Below are 12,798 nucleotides of genomic sequence, written 5' to 3' on the forward strand. Positions count from 1 at the left end.
CTTTTTTCTGAAGATATTTTCCTGCAGTGACAGTCATATTATAGTCCACTACCTGCTCCGCCCCTTCTTCCTCCAATTCCCACAGTGCTCAGAGTGCTGTGATGCATCCTACCTGCCTGCTGCCTAACGCCTTCAGCTGACATGGCCTCTTTGGCTTCACTAGGGGCTGACAGTATGGGAACATAGCAGACTTAATGGATGACTGTCTAAAAATGGCTGCCTGTGGAAACAGGAGCAGAGTTTTGGGGTCTGTTTCTTTGTCACTCTTTTCTTTCTTTTAAAACACTTTTTTCCCTCGTCTTCTTTGCTGCTCTCAAGGTTCCTTTATGTCTTTAATCCTGCTGTGTATAAAGTTGGCAAGAAACACTGTTAAAGAGAGAAAGCTTTGCATTTGTGTGAGTGAGTAGGTGCACAGTATTCCCACCAACGCACTGACTTCCCAACACACACTGGCACAGGATAGTGTTTGAGAGCAAATCAAATACATTATTTGGACATTGTAACAGAAACAACAGTTTTGCATGAGCAGCAGTGTCCCTTCATCTCCACGTATTCAGCAACAGAAAAAATATCATGCAGAGCTATCAGTTTTAAAGCAGTTGATTTTTATTAAGTTTTATTGTCACTTACTACACATGGCAGTCATAGAGATGAGAGCCGGAAGCAGAGACCTCAGAGAGTGGAATGTTAATTGAAAAATCTACTTGTTAAATCAAGGCTAAAAATAATAAATAACACACAGTGGAGTGCAGACTCTTGAGTCACTTGCTGTAGCTATAAAGTCAACAAACACAGTTAAATCAACAGATATGGTTTTGCACCACTACCTAATATCAACCTAAGAAGCTTTGCATCAAAAGTCTGTCATGTTTACCCTGTTCTCTCGAAGCCTCTGTAGAATATTACAATATTAAAGTAGTCAGATTTATGAAATTTATTTCGACTTTGTAACATCTTGGCATCGGCGGATCAAGATCCTGTTTGTGCTTGGACGATATATTTTTTGCCCGTTACAGTGGTCGCAGTGTCAGATTTTGTGATTATAGAATCATAAAATCTTGAATCTGTTGATAGAGATACTGCTCCTCACTCAGTCCTGCTTTCCCTCTTTCTTGACACTTATAATGTGATCTGGAAGAAGGCACTAGCTGGTGATTTGGGATAAGACTTTAAACAGATAGTGGCAACCAAGGCTTTATGTGTTTACCACACAGCTAAACGTGCTAGTTACGATAGCTGGTGAACCTTATACTAGAACTTCAAAGAAGCCACAGAGCTGCGTGTTTTAATTTTTGTATGTCTTTGGTATACAACTTCACTTTTCTATGACATAAAATGGTTCATTGTCTTGCTTGATCCCCATTTTCCTGCCTAACCCAAATCAACACCCCGCACAGTTCAGACCGGGCTACCTGGTCAGATTATTGTGTCGATACAGTGTAGTCCAACAAAAACACAAAGCATTCATAATTTGTGCATCTGTGCTTTAACAATGTCATTACTCAAATTAGAGATTGAACACACATGCCTACTTTTTATGCCAGCTGAGTAAAGTAATCAGGTAATTGGATACGCCTTTAATCAAAATAACTGGTGAGAACCTTAATATTTACTTTACCCGACTGGAAACCGAGCTGTTTTGGGCTATGAACATGTAGTGCTAGTAGATGTTTCTGTTGTCGGGAGAATGGAAAGTAAATGTGAAACAGACAAGACAAATATGCCTTTTTTCACACAGGGTTTTGAAAGGTCTGTCACACACATTAGCTATCGAAAATAGCACAGATCTACAGTAGCTGCAGTGCATTTCTGACCAGGTCCACACAGGCAGGCTTAAGAGAAGAAAAATTCTGTGAATCTTGACACCAAAATTGCAGTGTAGTGCAGGATTGCTAGTGACACTCCCCCTACTTTGTTTCTCTGTGATGCACAGTGAGTCACCAAAACAGGTGCAGGCAAGGCAGGGACCTTGCTGTGCCTCAGAAAAATGCTACTTTACTGCTACATATGTATGATGATACAATCCTGAAGCCTATAATTTTACCATACCTGCAATCATTCTCCCTATCAGTTGTTTGTCGTATACATCTGTTGGTTACTTCACTTCAATTTTTTTTTTTTACACACACTGACACTGTTTGTTGGCTTCATTTGCAATTACTGGCTAATGGACTTCTCAAAACGTAGTCTGAAGTAGCTATGTGCAGTTTTTTGGTGCTCAAGGCTAAAGTAAATAAAGGTGTGGCGCTCTGTTTGCAGTTGTATTGGTGTGCAAATTTGTATGCATGCCCATGTGTCTGCCTATGCAAGTGTGTATGTGTGTATGGTTGTTTTGCGAAGTAGCCATTAGTCCTGGCCTTGGACAGCGGTGTCAATAAAATGCTGTTGGAAGTGTCAGAGTAACTTCAGTAAAATAGGTTGCGTTATGCCTCATACAGTATAATTCACTCATTAATGCTGCTGTTTGTGTGTTTTATGTGTTGTCAGTATCAGTATGGCCATGCCATTAACGGGACATGACTTTAGTTGAATTATTACTCATTGTTTGTCCTGACGAAGGGACTGCATATTGAGCAGTTACTGTTGTTTGATACCCTAAGTTCTAATATTTTTTTCCTCCCTGACTTTCTGATTGCTTTTAATTCTTTTCATTAAAACTAATTTCAGACAATCACTTTGATTTGCCTCACCAGGACCACCAGGTAGTGAAAAATATGTTCGGCTGCGATGTAGTGCATATAAAGAGAGATTCAAGCTCTAAAGATTCACTCAGTTATATCCACTCTCTGAGGTGAAGTGGTTTGATTAATTGGTGGGTAATCATTTTAATTCAAGAAGTGCCACTAATTGTCTCATCTGCTCCGCAGGTGGAAAACAGTGATGTTAGCATGCTGTATTGGTCTGTTTAACAGCAGTAGGACAAAAGTCTTATGGGCGTTGAAGGTGCTCATTGAAGTATCGAAGGTACTTTGGACGTATGCAGTTTTCCAAAAAACTCTTTTACCACGCTGTAAAGGAAGGAATATAGGCGTGGATCATATAGCGATCTCTTCATCTTAATAGAGTCCATCCAGCTTTAAGAAGTCTGGTCAGTACTCCAGAGTATGGCTTTGGTGTCTATTATAAGAATATTACCTGGCTATACAGCCTTCCATATGTTCAAGCCCCTCGAGAAGATGGTCCCTTAATTAGAGGAGCAGCTGGTTGCCCGCTAGCAAGCTAGGCTAGCAATGCAGGTGACTTAACTCAGCAGTAGATTTCAGCATGTGTGGCCTGATTTTATGCCGTGCTCCACCCCACCCCCCACCATGTGTGCATAAAAGCGAGGGGAAGAGTAACAGAGTGCATTGCTACAGCATGGAGCAAGCCTATATAGGTTAGCTACCCCAGTGCATCAAGGACAGTCTGCTAGCAACAGAAAGTGTGTCTACAAGTGGGGCAGCTATTTCTACTGCCTCTACCACTTTCGCGGGGTCGACCATCTCACTCTCTCCGTTTCTCTCTCTCTACCTCACGCTCCCTATTTTCTGGAACGTCCTCTTGCTTTTCCTCACTTGGTTTTCGTCCTTTCTTTCTTCCATCCTGCTTTTGATCGCTGACCCCCCGAAAGCACAGAAGTTAGCTTTCAGAAGCTCTCCTCTCCGAGCTCAGGAAATTCATGTGGGATTGTCCTGCCCTGGTTTCCCTGCCTCTGACACTCTGTCCCAGGGACAGCTCCTGGCCCCGTACTCAACAGATCTACAACTTCAGGCTGACATTTCACATTATACCACTTGTATTCTACTTTTCTGACCTTCTACTAAGGTCAGAAAGAGAAGAGCTACTTGAATTTCACGTGCGTATGCCTCACTTCTCACTGACAAGTACAGGGTGTCCTTTCAGGTGATTGATTGCATAAATTTTGAGTCCAATTAGATTAAAGATACTCATCTTGTTACTTTCCTACTGTTGTAGCTGGAAAAACGAGCAAAGTTAGGCAAATTTAATATGCTGTAATAATAATTTTTTAAAAAACAAGACCCTTAATCAAGCACATTTTAGTCCAGTGACCTTTTTCAGCTGATTTAAGCTTTGGTGTGACGACAGATTGCCAGAATAAATTGGCAAGAATAATGGGAAAACTGAGACCTCGGTAAAAGAGTAAAAGTGCAATAAAAATGTGAATTTGATGTGTAACTAATGAAATAAAAATCTGTCTGCATAGGGCTGCTCAATTAATCGAATTTTAATCACGATTACGATCTGGGCTTTCAACGATCATTAAAAATGACTGAGCCGATTATTAGCCCCTCCCTCATTTATCCGCGACACCTTAAAGGCCGGTCCGTGAAAATATTGTCGGGCATAAACCGTCCGTGGCGCAAAAAAGGTTGGAGACCGCTGATTAAGAGGACCCGAGGGAAGCTCGGAAAGCTAAGCAGAAGTTATTTGGAGAGTGACTGCCGTTGGTTGAAAAGAGAGTTTAAAAAAAAAAAACTTCAGTGGTGTTGCACACTATTTTATATTATTTTTTTAAAGTCATTGTTAACCCTTTAAAGCCGGTCAGAGCTGCACGCTCCGTTTTGCGTAACTATTTTTAAATCCCTGTAGAACCGGAACCGTGTAAGCTAGCGCAATAATTTGTTTTGCATATGAAACCGGAGGAGTTGTACTTACATCTGATGCCATCAGCTTGTCCTCGGTCACGGTTTCCTTCCACATATAGCTTTGCAAAAATTGCATAAAAAGCGCTTGCAGGAACAAAAACATAATATTCCAGAAACACGCTTTGCCGTTCCTATCAGCTGTTCGTAACACTTCCCAAAGTGAAATGATGCACCTGCTGTTTTCTTTGCAAATTTGCATCATAGGATTGTTTTTTGTTTTTCCTGCAGTATATAAAAATTGCTGTATCTCCAAAATAAAACTATGAAGACACTCAAAATAAATTTCCTGTGGTGGGAAACTATTTTTTGCAACTTTATTGTATTTAAAGTTTTGAGGGATAAACCTCTTAAATTTCTCCAAGTAGAAATATATGTAAACAAAACAAAAGCGATTTTCAATTTTTTTTGTAGTTTATTGCACTTTTTTGCAATTTATGTAATTACTATGGACTTAATGCATACATATTATTAAAATATGGGCTATAACAGTTGTATTGATGTATAGCAACTTGAAATGCTCCCACAAATGGCACTACAACATGTAAAAAAAATAATAATATAAGCTCTGGTGGACTTGGTTCTATGGTAGGTCTTAAAGGGTTAAATAAATATCGTCAAATAATCGTGATCTCAATTTCAGTGAAAATAATCGTGATTATCATTTTTGCCATAATCGAGCAGCCCTATGTCTGCATATATGATATGTTTATTCATTAAGTGGCTATGGTCCAGTTGCCTTTTTTGTATTGCAATCTGTGTGATTTTGGATTCTGTGTACTAAAACAGATTTAGACATGTGTCATATAGTTGGTATTCTGGATCCTTATCACAAGAGCTATGAAAGAAAGTCTCACAACCCAGCAGCCAACTTGGAATGAATCGAGACAGTTACTTTGAAGCCTCTATCTATCTACAGTAAAGCGTCATAACTTTATTTACAGTGGTAACTAGAACACATGGAATCAGCATTCAAATCCAGCACGCACCATTTAAAAACTCTGGTGACTGTTTTCCCCATCATGTAAACAGTTCACAACAGATTCAGTAACAGCTTAGTTCAAACAGTGTCTCTGATTGTCTCACAAGAGCTTCGAAACAAGGCCGTGCTGTGGATGCAGTGAGACTCTTCTTCTTCTTCTTCTTCTTTTGGATGCTCGCTTTAGGGTTTGCCACAGCAGATCATCTGCCTCCATCTCACCCTATCCCTAGCATCCTCTTCTGTCACGTCACCCCTCTGTGTGTCCTCCTTCACTACATCCATAAACCTCTGAGGTCTTCCTCTTTTCCTCCTGCCTGGCAGCTCTAGCCGACCCAGCCACAGGGTAGGCCATGAGCCAGTGTACTCCGAGTGCTGCCCCAAGCAGGGATAAAACAGGGGGGTTGGGTCAGGAAGAGCATCCAGGGCAAAATTGTGGCCGAATCAAACATGCGGATACAGTAAATTTAAAAAAGTTAAAATGCACCGGCACTGCTTTTTCAATATGGACATACACTTTTGCTGACAAAGCGGAAACGGTCATCACTGTCTACTGTGTGAATGTGTCAGCACAGCATGATTGATTACAGTGTTTTAGTTTTAGATGTTGACCTGGCTTTAGCATTTCAGAATTCCCCCGTTGATTTCTATACATCCTTAAGCTGACAAGTAGCATCCTAGCTTTAGTCAAACACAAACTGGAAAGTGTCAACTGACCCCATTTTTTCTATTGTACACTTAAAGATTTCTCTTTCTGTGATTGTGCCAATGTTGAGTTGGCAGGTAAGGTGAAAGGGAAACTGAGAAAGAGTACAAAAAAGAAGGTGCCTGGAGAAAAAGGCGAGGAGCTATTTTATGTCCGCGGAGACTCTTAAGAGCTGGAGATGTGGTGGCTGTTTGAAAGTTTCTTAGAGCGGATTCAGTCAATTGAGATTGCTTTCTTTCACCAAGCTAATTTCATGGGCATTCTTAAAAGGAACGTTTTATGGATGGGATCAAAAGCTCTTGATAGTTAGCTCACTCTTTCCTGTTCCCTTTCTTACTTTGTCCCCCTCACTCCTTTACTCCGTCGTATTGTATTCTCAGTAGATTTGTGCAACTTTCCTTTTTTTTGCCTCCTACTTCTTTCTCCTTTTCTCCCCTTGCTCTATTCCCACCCATCTCCTCATCCCCTATCGCCTCAGTGGCATCTAAAAAGAATGACAGGAGCGCCTCGTTTATGGTCTGTTTGTGGGCCATTACATTTGAATAAAGAAACATTTAAGAAGATCATGCAGATTCTTTCCTCTTTGTCTATCATTCTGGTTTACTGTCTCAAAAGCAGTACACTGTGCTACGGAGTACATTTTTCTCCCACGTTTAATGAGGAGAAGGAGCATCTTTTTGAGTTTGGTGGGTCATTTCGAATGAAAATGTGCCGGCGTTTTTTTTTTTGAGTGAATGTTGAAACTCACAGACTAACACCACCTGACAGGTCATCATGATAAAACACAATCATTTATACATATTTAGGTTTAGAAAATAAAAGTGTTAGTGCTTATAGTTGGTGGCTGTTGTTAAAAGCCAAAGTGATTGTAAACAACACATTTAATAAGAGTTTAATGTACCTTATGATGGAAGCGAAACCCATATATACTTACTCGATACTTTCATTTCTAGAAATTGCTACTACAGTGTTGAACCTCCTCTTGCCTCCAATTTTGCGAGTTTCTTCTTATTAAAAGCGATTCCCACTGTCGCTAAGTGCTTGCGCTACAGAGGCTGTTTGATTGTTGGAGTCTTCTTTGTATTGTTGTAGGGTCTCTGTCATATGGGTGTGTGTGTGTGTGTGTGTGTGTGTGTATATATATATATATATATATATATATATATATATATATATATATATATATATATATATATATATATATATATATACATATATATATATATATATATATATATATATATATATATATTATGGAATGCCCTTTAGGAAAATATTATATATATATTCCAACCAAAGTCTGAATATATAGAATGATCTTTTGAATATATAGAATGAAACTTGAATATATAGAATGAAACTTGAATATATAGAATGATCTTTTGAATATATAGAATGAAACTTGAATATATAGAATGAAACTTGAATATATAGAATGAAGCTTGAATATATAGAATGAAACTTGAATATATAGAATGATCTCTTGAATATATAGAATGAAACTTGAATATATAGAATGAAACTTGAATATATAGAATGATCTCTTGAATATATAGAATGAAACTTGAATATATAGAATGAAACTTGAATATATAGAATGATCTCTTGAATATATAGAATGAAACTTGAATATATAGAATGATCTCTTGAATATATAGAATGAAACTTGAATATATAGAATGATCTTCTGAATATATAGAATGAAACTTGAATATATAGAATGAAACTTGAATATATAGAATGATCTTCTGAATATATAGAATGAAACTTGAATATATAGAATGAAACTTGAATATATAGAATGATCTTCTGAATATATAGAATGATCTCTTGAATATATAGAATGAAACTTGAATATATAGAATGATCTTTTGAAAATATAGAATGAAACTTGAATATATAGAATGAAACTTGAATATATAGAATGAAACTTGAATATATAGAATGATCTCTTGAATATATAGAATGAAACTTGAATATATAGAATGATCTTTTGAATATATAGAATGATCTTTTGAAAATATAGAATGAAACTTGAATATATAGAATGAAACTTGAATATATAGAATGAAACTTGAATATATAGAATGATCTCTTGAATATATAGAATGAAACTTGAATATATAGAATGATCTTTTGAAAATATAGAATGAAACTTGAATATATAGAATGAAACTTGAATATATAGAATGTATGAACCTCATTTTTAGAGATGATGTGTTTCTGAATTCTCTGCCTTTACAAAATGGCATCAGCTGAACTATTTCAGTACTTTTTAGAGCTTGACAACTGTTTTGCGACAGCTGTTCAAACTGCAAATGGTAGAAATAATTTGAATTTATACTACGTCACCTTGAAGAACACGTTTTCATTATTGCAACATTTCTAGTGCTCATGAATAATGTTCAACAAAATGTTTCTGGGAGAAGATTATGCACACTTCTTGAGGGAATTTATCAATCACTGATGGAGATGTCAACTGAGCTAACACTTCGAGCAGAAGCTGAAGCACATGTTATGGGCTCATTATATCATTCTACATCTCAAAGAGGAAGGTCAAGGTAAGTGATAAAAATGGAAACAAATTCATTCATAATGTGTATGGCACTTGAAAGAGTCAAGAGATGGCAAACAAGATAATGAATGCAAGAAATAAGAAAGAAGTTAACATATTTCTTCTTTTGTTTCTAACTCTTTTAGGTACAACATACCAGCTACTCAGCTGACTGACATGCGAGACTTGGGGTTTAGTTGGATGGCCATATCTCAAATGTTGTCAGTAAATGTTGGAACACTGTACAACCACAGGATACAACTAGTGGACTATGGAAATTTGCAATTTGAACAGCTGTCGCAAAACAGTTGTCAAGCTCTAAAAAGTACTGAAATAGTTCAGCTGATGCCATTTTGTAAAGGCAGAGAATTCAGAAACACATCATCTCTAAAAAAGAGGTTCATACATTCTATATATTCAAGTTTCATTCTATATATTCAAAAGATCATTCTATATATTCAAGTTTCATTCTATATATTCAAGCTTCATTCTATATATTCAAGTTTCATTCTATATATTCAAAAGATCATTCTATATATTCAAGTTTCATTCTATATATTCAAGCTTCATTCTATATATTCAAGTTTCATTCTATATATTCAAGTTTCATTCTATATATTCAAGTTTCATTCTATATATTCAGAAGATCATTCTATATATTCAAGTTTCATTCTATATATTCAAGTTTCATTCTATATATTCAAAAGATCATTCTATCAATTCAAGTTTCATTCTATATATTCAAGTTTCATTCTATATATTCAAAAGATCATTCTATATATTCAAGCTTCATTCTATATATTCAAAAGATCATTCTATATATTCAAGCTTCATTCTATATATTCAAAAGATCATTCTATATATTCAAGCTACATTCTATATATTCAGAAGATCATTCTATATATTCAAGTTTCATTCTATATATTCAGACTTTGGTTGGAATATATATATATATATATAATATTTTCCTAAAGGGCATTCCATAATATATATATATATATATATATATATATATATGCTTTGAGGCAACTGCTGTTGTTGTGACTGGATCTTGTATAAATGAAACTGAATTGAACCAGCTTGAGATGATTTGAGCCTTATTTATGACATGGTGTGCTATCCTGCTGGAAGCAGCCATCAGAAGATGGGTACACTGTGGTCATGAAGGGATGGACATAGCAGAACTGCTAGGGCAGACTGTCGCGTCATGTGGTATCAAGTGTGCCATTTCTGATCCAAGCGTTGCACCAGAAATCGAGAATCATCTGACCAGCCTATGCAGGAAGATCCCAGATCAGCAGTTTCTGAAATACCAGACCAGCCAGTTTGGCACCAACAAACACTCCACGTGCAAAGTCAAATAAATCACCTTTATTCCACATTCTGATAGTTGGGTCGAACTTTAGCGTGGCATCTCGTTTGTGTCTACATGTTTAAGTTCATTGAGTTGCTACAATGTGATTGGCCGATTAGGTATTTACAGCAACAAACAGTTGAACAGGTGTACCTAATGAAATTGGTCCATGAGTTTAAATGGGTCACAAAGCATAACAAGCCTGTATTTTTATGAGTTAGACTTAGGTTTGAAATCACTCTGCTTTCAAAATAGCATACTTTCCAGTTTCTGTGGTTTCACTGCTGCTCAAGACTAGCAGATAAATGTTTAGACATAATTAGATGTGTTGAATAACTAAAACTCTGACAGCTAATGTCAGTGCAGGGCAGCAAAAACAGAAATAGATATTTATATATGTCTGTGCATAACCCCGAAGCAAAGGACAAGTTTATTCTGCTGACACGTCTCCCTGTGGGGACAGCCCTTTAAAGTTCTTTCTGAGAAAACAATTTTGTGGAGAAAAGCAGCACGTATAGTCTCCTGTACCGTTTAAGTTTTAAAGTACAGATTGATATTTTTTTTTCAGCGGCTGTGTATCATGGTTGGGGCAGAGATTTCTTCTTCTTCTGTGACCTCACCAACCGAGCAGACAATATTTTCTTCATTGTTGTTCTCTTTCAGCTTGTGGTTGAATTACAACATTAAGACATTCACAGCAACTACTTCAAGGATCTTTGTTTGCATATCATCACATTTCCACAAAAATGTGTTCAAAACTTTAGGTTGTTTTTCTCCATGTCAGCTCTTTAATAGTAGACTGATTGTAAAAAAAAAAAAAGGTCCCCAGTTAACTGATCAGTTGCAGTAATGATGCTTGCAAACTGGAGCCACCTTTTAGCCAAGTGAAATGATTGCCCCGACACTTGTACGAACTAAAGCATCCTTTTTCTTTGCCTTTGTTCTGGGGATGTTTTTGTCTAGAGTTATTGATCAATCGAGTCCGGTGGGAAAAGAAGCCTTTAGTGTAGTATTCCTGTACTTATAGCCACCTATTACTGCTATGGTTACACAGATCATGTTCAGCGAACCCCCCGTTTTCAATGCGAGCTCCTAAAAATCACAGCTAACTTATCCATCCGTGTCTTCCTGGAGCTGGGGATCCTGAATCAGTATTTAATACAGATCTCCAGCATTAGTGCTCTCCACGTCTGTGCCAGTTTAAGCCAGAGGATGGAGGGTCCAGTGATGATTGTGACTATGTAGGTCTCCGACTCCTATTCCTGTAAAGTAGATCATTTTGTACAGCCTAGTCCTTACTGAGTAATGGTGCTGCTAAAAGAGAAAAGGAAGGAAGCGAGAACGAGGAGGAGCGTGAGAGATGCAGCTTTCTGTCCTACTTATAGTTTTCATAAATTCTTCTCTTTTTATTACTTTATATCCAACTCACGTCGTGTCCTTTCATATTCTTTCTTACTTACTTGTCTGAAATTTAATTGTTTCTTCCTTGTTTGTGCCCCTTCATTGCTTTTGGTTTTCCTATTCCTACATTCATCACTTTTCTTCAGTCTGATCTGTCCATAAACTTCCAAGCATTTCTTTTGCCTTTATTTACTCTTTTCTTTCCATCCTCTTCACATTTCTCATCCATTCCTTAATATCCTTTTATTCTTCCTCTGTTCTCATCTTTATTATCAGCCTTTCCACCCATGTACCCCTCTGTTCACAGTCCGTCCCTCTCGCTCGTCTCTCTCAACTCCTTTATTACCGTTACGCTGTCACCCTGCCTTGGCCTTCCTCGTCGCTATTCATGCTGTGTTACATGTTTCTTCTGGTCTCCATCCCACAGCATCACACCTTTAGGGCCAACTTTTCACAGTGTTCCTCTTTTATTCCACTTTAACTGGGCTGCATTACGTATTGCTGAGTTTTAGGGAGGTCAAGAAAAAGGAAAAGTTATTTTGATTGATGGAGTGCACACTTCTGTCATCACAGACAAGTCATGTTGTCCTCTCAAATGATTGTGTCCATCCTCTCCACTCCTCTAACTGCATGCTGGGAGTTTGAGAGCATTAGTAGCTGCTAGAGTGTGTGAAGCTGCTGATTTAGTTTGATGCTTTGGTGTTTTTCATTGAGGCTTTTTAAAAAATGTTATTTATCAACCCGTGTGTGCAGGTAAGACTATTTTAGTAAATTACTGTGCGGATTAAGCATCTTGGGTAATGTTCGTACCCAAGTTATACTGACTGTATTTGAGAAGGGTTCGCCTCCCTTATCTTAGCTGGTTGTCTTGGCTGCAGAAGAACAAGTGGGCCATGAGAAGGTTTCATATGGCTCTCGGATGAATGAGGCAGTTGTGTCTTCTCTCGCACGACTGCAGCATTTTTAGTCTTTTCAAAGACAGCCTTTCATGTATCTGAATGATCCAGCACAGATTTTAGAAGTTAAATGCAAAATGTCAATGTAGCAACATGACATGCTTTGAGTGTGGTATGGTATGCACAAAACAGGTCAGCTGCAACCCACAGGTAGCTCTGCATGGAACAAGGAAGGCCCCCACTGGCACCGGGCACAGAAAACACT

The 12,798-nt window shown here is 37.6% G+C and overlaps 1 protein-coding gene across 1 annotated transcript in view; it reads left to right on the plus strand.

The window, feature by feature from the left end:
• The window catches only part of ccser1 (coiled-coil serine-rich protein 1), a 135,721-nt gene that overhangs the window by 76,999 nt on the left and 45,924 nt on the right, over nucleotides 1-12,798 (plus strand). The window lies entirely within an intron of this gene.

The sequence above is a fragment of the Rhamphochromis sp. 'chilingali' genome (assembly GCF_963969265.1).
Source record: "Rhamphochromis sp. 'chilingali' genome assembly, chromosome: 10".
In the NCBI taxonomy this organism is placed as follows: Eukaryota; Metazoa; Chordata; class Actinopteri; order Cichliformes; family Cichlidae; genus Rhamphochromis; species Rhamphochromis sp. 'chilingali'.